Genomic DNA, 6,217 nt, shown 5'->3' with positions numbered 1-6,217 from the left:
GAAATACCTTGCCTTTATGCTTCATCTTGTTTCAAAAATGATCAAGAATTTAATTTGAAAAGATTTAGTAAAATATCTGGTATTATCATTACATTGTGAAACAAAATTTTAATTTTTTTTTTTTTTGTCTTTGGTTGGTAAATGTTATTTCCTATTTGCTTCTATCTAGAAATGAAAGGAAATGGCTACTATTCTCTTCAAGCTTTGATTTTGGGACCTGGACATCAATGTTTTCAAACTGACCTATTTTCCATTACATTTCAGACAGATTCAGCACTGTGTTGCTGAAGTAGAAATATCATTATAGCAAATATTCTGCTCAGTACCACAGATTTGCATGTCAGTTGCTTGATGCTAGCCATTTGAGCATGTCATGAGCAGCAGTAGTAGGGGAACATTATAGCCATGTCTTGAGAGCTTGCATAAATGTAACAAAAGCAAAGTTTGAAGGAAATATTAACTGTTTTTCATACTTTCTAAGGGTAAGCAGATAGGAAATAACTGTTGTTACTCAATGACAAAAATCGTGTTACACATTGTAATCAAAAGGCATTTAAAGGTGGCAGACTGGCAGAATCATTAGCATGACAGACAAAATGCTTAGCAGCATTTCTTCCAGCTTTATGTTCTGAGTTTAAATTCTATAGAGGGTTAACTTTGTCTTTCATCCTTTTGGAGTTCACAAAATAAGTATCAGTTGAGCACTGGGGTTAATATAATCAACTGCCCCTCCTCTCAAAATTTCTGGCCTTGCACCCAAAATTAGACAAGATTATTAAACTGATATTTGGAATATTGCTTAACAAAAAAATTCTGATACATAATTATGATTTGAGATTTTAATTTACATATTAACACTTTAAAATGAAAGGAACTGGAGGCAGAGCCAGGTGGTTTAGTACTTGAAGGATTAATTCAAAAGGAAAAAAGTGACATGGCTGTGCGGTAAGAAGCTTGCTTTTTAACCACATGGTTCTGGGTTCAGTGCAACTGGATGGCACCTTGGGCAAGTGTCTTCTACTGTAGCCTTGAGAGTGGATTTGGTAGAGAGAAAGTGGAAGCAGCCCATCATGTGTGTGTGTGTGTGTGTGTATCCCGTCTCCACCTCTTTACAACCGGTGCTAGTATGTTTCTATCTTCGTAACTTAGAGCTTCGGCAAAAGAGACCAAAAGAAAAAAAAATAAGTACTGGAGTGTTCTTCTATAGTGTGGATCCTCACCCACTTGTATATTATTGTTGGCACTCTGATATTCTTGTTACCACTATTATGTTGTGACAGTATTCCACATCTTATTATCTTTGACTTGTCTATCATGACTTTGAAACATCTACCTTGACGGTAACTCAAACTTGTATATATTATGTAACTACCACTAACTCCAACTGAGAACTCATACAATGACTCTATTATTGACACCCTACAACAACTGATTGTCTATATTGTCGATATTGACTATATTATCACGTGAGAAGGGGAGTACCATTTTTACTACAACATCTCCCCTGTTGGTTTGTTTTTTTGTTTGAGAAGCAAGTAATTTTATTTTATTTTATTCACCCTTCCTCCCATTTTAACATCTTTTTTCCAACTTAATATTTTTTTTCTTTTTTAGCATCTATGTATAGGAACTCTGTGTTCTTCCTTTTTTCTTCCATTTGTATGCATAGATTCAACCACCTGTAATGATGTTGGTACCTGGAATATGTCATACAGCCATTCCATAGGTTCTTCTTATCTGTCTGGTTCTTTTCTATGAATCTCTTCTTCAATTGGTTTCTGTGTCTTTTTTCAATACCTTATCACATTCTTCTGATAGTTTCTGGAAAGTTATATCCTGGTTCATTTTCAGCTTTGTGAGAATTTTCATTCTGACTTCTGTGTCCTTTTTAGCAGTAAGTCCTTGAACAAAAATCAGGCACTTGAACAAGCCTGGTGTTAGTTTATCCAGTTTAAATCTCTCGCATATGTGGTAAAGTCTTCACGATCGTTTTTCTCAGTGTTCAAACACTTCCAATGTATGTTGAACGATGATGATTTTTCACCAAACATCTTACATAAAATGTCAATTGTGTCCATGAAATTTATGCCATAAACTTTTTTAGGCAATATAAAGTTACAGTATTTCTCATGCTCTATCAGAATTAGATGCGTTTTCATTTCATCTGTTCAGTCTTGGCATTCTTTTTCAAAAATTTGTTCAAATCTTTGGTAATATACCTCAAAGGTGACTCCTTCTTCCGGGTCATATCTAAATTCATTAACAACAAACAAGATGAGGACAAATATCCGCCAAATGTAAATAATGTAAATAATGTATATAATTTCTCATCTCTTAAATATAGAAAAATATTTATTATTGGTTATTTCAACACTAACATCAGTTCTCACTGTCAATTCTGACTGTGAGAACTGGGAGATAATCATCGGAAGGAATGAAGTTGTAAAGTGCAAAAGAAATGGTCTTCAACTGCTGAAAACATGTGCAGAATGTAATCTGTTCATCTCAAATACTATTTCATGCCTTCCTCACCATAAAAGAACACCATGCTTGCTCTGGGCACCGGCATATTATTATCAAGTGCGCCACCATAAGGAAAAGCAACTGGTAGGATGTAAGGGTGACTAGAGCCATGCAGGCAGAGACTGCAGGATTGACCATAGACTCATCATATGTTCATTCAATGTTTACATTCAGGTCATATGACAGTCTTAAGGGAGGGAAGGTAAGGGGAAGGCAGAATGTCTTCAAATGGGCTTTCGGTGTCCTTCAAAGAAAATTTCTGTGAGGTGTTGGAGAACAAATTCAACAGCCCACACTTATCCTCTGCTGGTATGAAAGAAGATTGGGCAGTTTTCAGAGACTTTTTTTTTACTCAATATCACTATGGATTCATTAGATGAGAATAACAAAAATATACAGGCTCTCCTGGACTAGAAGAACCATCTTTTCAGAAGTCACAATGAAACTGCTCATTTCAAATTAAGAAGTGTGCTTTTATTGTAGTAAACAGGAATGCTTGGATGAAGTTCAGTCCTGTACAAGCAGTAACAGTACAAGATACTTCTATGAAGCTATAACAGAAGTGATTTACACTGTCATTGTGTGAGATGTTTTCATTTTGACTCATCAATATCGGCTCCACAAGGCCTTTTCGTTCCAGCGGTCACATGACCACGTAATTAAACGAACCTGTTGTTTGTATTGGTTGGTTCCATCTGTCCAATCGTGTTGGTGCAACAGTTTATTTTTCCTTACGCGGGAAATTAATCACCAGCTTCTGAGAGCCCACTATTCCCAATAAGTACGGCAGTTCTCGACTGTTCTAGGTCTTTGGCAGTCGCCACTGACCACACACGCAATTCGTCTCCAGCAACGATGTATCTAACAGCAGCCTGTCTCCGTTTTCATCTCCATCAGACGCCTGTCTACATCATTGCTGTATGAACATCACACAACCAACAGACCAACAGCTGCCTCTACACACCACCAAGCAGTACGTCAACTATGTCTACAACATCAACAGTCCAGCCTAATCACGAAGTTCTCTAACACATCTTTGTAGTAACCTGTTATGTTATGTTCATTCATGTATGGCAACCATTGTATTTTATAATGGAGAATAAAATATCGCTTACCAGTTCAGTTTCAATCTTATAAGAATTGGATGAGATATGACGGCTCGGCCGTCTCTCCCCAGTTCTTATATTAATCATTAAAATTCAGAAATACAACAACACGAAGGATAACGGTAACAACAGATGAATAATTTATTCTAGGTTGGTGTAGAGCCGTTTCGTTCCTGGGTGAACAGGCATGCCGCTAGAATACCAACGGAAGCTTCGACCACATGTCGGGGTCGAGTTGTGACAGCCTGAAAGAACGTCCTGTCGCCACAGTTGCTGGATGGAATAAGAGATTGAACGCTATTTCTTTCTCTCCACCTGTTGCATTGCGCATGCGTGCTCGGGTACTTCCGCTGACGGCAAGTCCTTGCACATGTGCAATGGCACTTCCCAAGATGGCGGCCACACGCGCCGCTACAATCTCAAGATGTATATATTTCATTCCAGCATTATCCTCATTTCTCATCTCCGTTATAAAGCTTTGAGAGCTTCAGATCTCCGGCTTATCTCACCACTGAGTACAGACGGATCAACGGTTAAAAGGCAAAGAGATGATCCTTGTAAATTTGGCCGAGCATTTCTACAGAATCTATAACCATTTCGTCACTGTCAATGAGACAGCAATGTTCGCTCACCACAAGCGGGAATTAACATACCACTTATTGATGTTCCTATTGAGAATAAGACCAAGAAGGTTAGAGATGCTCTAACCAGTGGTAGGTCCTCAACAGGGACATCCGTACTTGGGCCAGGAGTTGCGTCGCATGTCAAAAGGCAAAAATCCACCGCCGTATTAAGTCCCCACTCGGTACATTTGCGATACCTGATGCGTACTCGTCGACATTGTTGGATCTCTGCTTCTTTCCCAGAATTGTACGCACCTACTAACCTACATCGGCCGATTTTCCCAATGGCCTGAAGTTTTCCCTCTATCAGATATTTCAACAGAAACCGTCACTAAGACTAGTTTTTCACTGGATATCGCATTTAGGTGCATCCACAACGATCACGTCTGACAGAGGACGTCAGTTCGACTCTCACCTCTCCAGTGAGCCCACATATCTTCTTGGATGTAAGCACTGCCGCACAACAGCCTACCATCCCTCGGCAAATGGTACGTCGAACGTTTTCACAGGCAATTCTTTTCGATATTCGCGCCGCAGTTTTTTTAAAAATCGGATACTCACCGGCAGAGTTAGTATGCGGCACCACATTGGCCTTACCTTGTCAAATGGTAGTTCCTGTTTCTCCACAGGACTTTTTAGACCCAGCAACGTGTGTTCATCGTTTCCGAGCACACATATCCCATTTCTTAGCAATTAGCCCTTGGCCACAGAATATCGCTACGCATGTCCCATCGGACATTAATTAATGGACACACTGAGTTCTCGACGGAAAAGCAAAGTATTCCATCATCAACATAAATGGAAAACGAAATGTCATCATCATGGAAGCCATTGTCGAATCCGAATAAGCATCATCATCCACTTTTCCCCCAAACGGATACAACATCGTCATTTTCTTCTGCGATCGCTTCAACTTCTCCCCAGTCAATCCGTACCAAATGGGGACGAAGGTCCGCTGACCTGCCAGATATGTTCAAGTCCTTAATTGAACACTACTTTTCCAGGTGAGCCATTTGCATACAACATTACACACCTTTTAATCACTTACCTGTTGAAATTGGGAGAACACTTATTTGTTTTCAGTCTATTTTATAAAGTTTTTACTTGTGTTACGAAATTTACAAAAGTCCTACTTTTGTTATCAACTTTGCTTCTCTATAACTGATTGTTGCTTGCATGTTCAAAGTCCTGTACGTATATATATGTATATGAATTTTCTGTGTTTTAGTCCTTTTTTTTTCTGACTGTCCTGAATTATTTATTTTGTCCTATGTGCATATACATGCACTCCAAGCTCGCGCACTTTCTGTATATATATAAACATGCACTCATTGCTCTTTTTCTACACCCATTTTTCCTATACCATTTGTTTTAAAAACTCTCTAGGCGTGGGGAGTAATGTAAGAAATCATTTCTTGGATTCTTTGCCAGGAATCGAAACTTTAGCCTAGATTTTTCTACGAGATTCCTTCCAGTGTTTTCACCATTAGTACCAGGAAATTTATATGGTCACTTGGTTCTAGTGTTTGAATTAACGTCCTTAGATCAAAATCAGGTTAACATTGATGAGATAATTTACGTTCCATTGTTCTCCAACATACACTCAGCTTTTCAATAGATATAAATATGAACCTTCATAGAACATTAGAGGTCAGTCGTTTTCGCTTCGACACACTATTTTTAGCAAGCAGCCCTTCCTTACAGACACTGCAAAAAAAAAAAAGAACAAAAGCCGATTATTACATATAGTTTTGTGTATCGACCATACGTGAAATTTAGAAGAAAATAAAAACTGTAATCAATATCTTTCTTCTCCATGTTGATTATGGTGCGTTTTACACTTTCTCACAGAGTTGCAACAATGTAACTGATATAACCTGTTACAGACACACACATGCATACATACACACACTCTCTCTCTCTCTTTCTGTCTCTCTCTCTCTCTCTCTCTCTCTCTCTCTCTCT

The 6,217-nt window shown here is 38.5% G+C and overlaps 1 protein-coding gene across 10 annotated transcripts in view; it reads left to right on the top strand.

Annotated features, from left to right (window-relative positions):
- LOC106869927 (tripartite motif-containing protein 2) overlaps window positions 1–6,217 on the top strand; it is a 47,194-nt gene that overhangs the window by 20,650 nt on the left and 20,327 nt on the right. The window contains exon 1 of one of the 10 annotated variants that reach the window (XM_052974235.1): window positions 4,150–5,256. The exons of the other annotated variants lie outside the window; for them this stretch is intronic. The gene's annotated coding sequence lies outside the window, so the exon portion shown is untranslated. Of the gene's footprint in view, window positions 1–4,149; window positions 5,257–6,217 lie in introns of those variants that run through there. 10 annotated transcript variants of the gene reach the window in all.

This window comes from Octopus bimaculoides, chromosome 18, assembly GCF_001194135.2.
Source record: "Octopus bimaculoides isolate UCB-OBI-ISO-001 chromosome 18, ASM119413v2, whole genome shotgun sequence".
NCBI classification, from domain to species: domain Eukaryota; kingdom Metazoa; phylum Mollusca; class Cephalopoda; order Octopoda; family Octopodidae; genus Octopus; species Octopus bimaculoides.
Note: the sequence above shows the minus strand (reverse complement) of the source record. Positions and strands in the feature narration are given on the sequence as shown.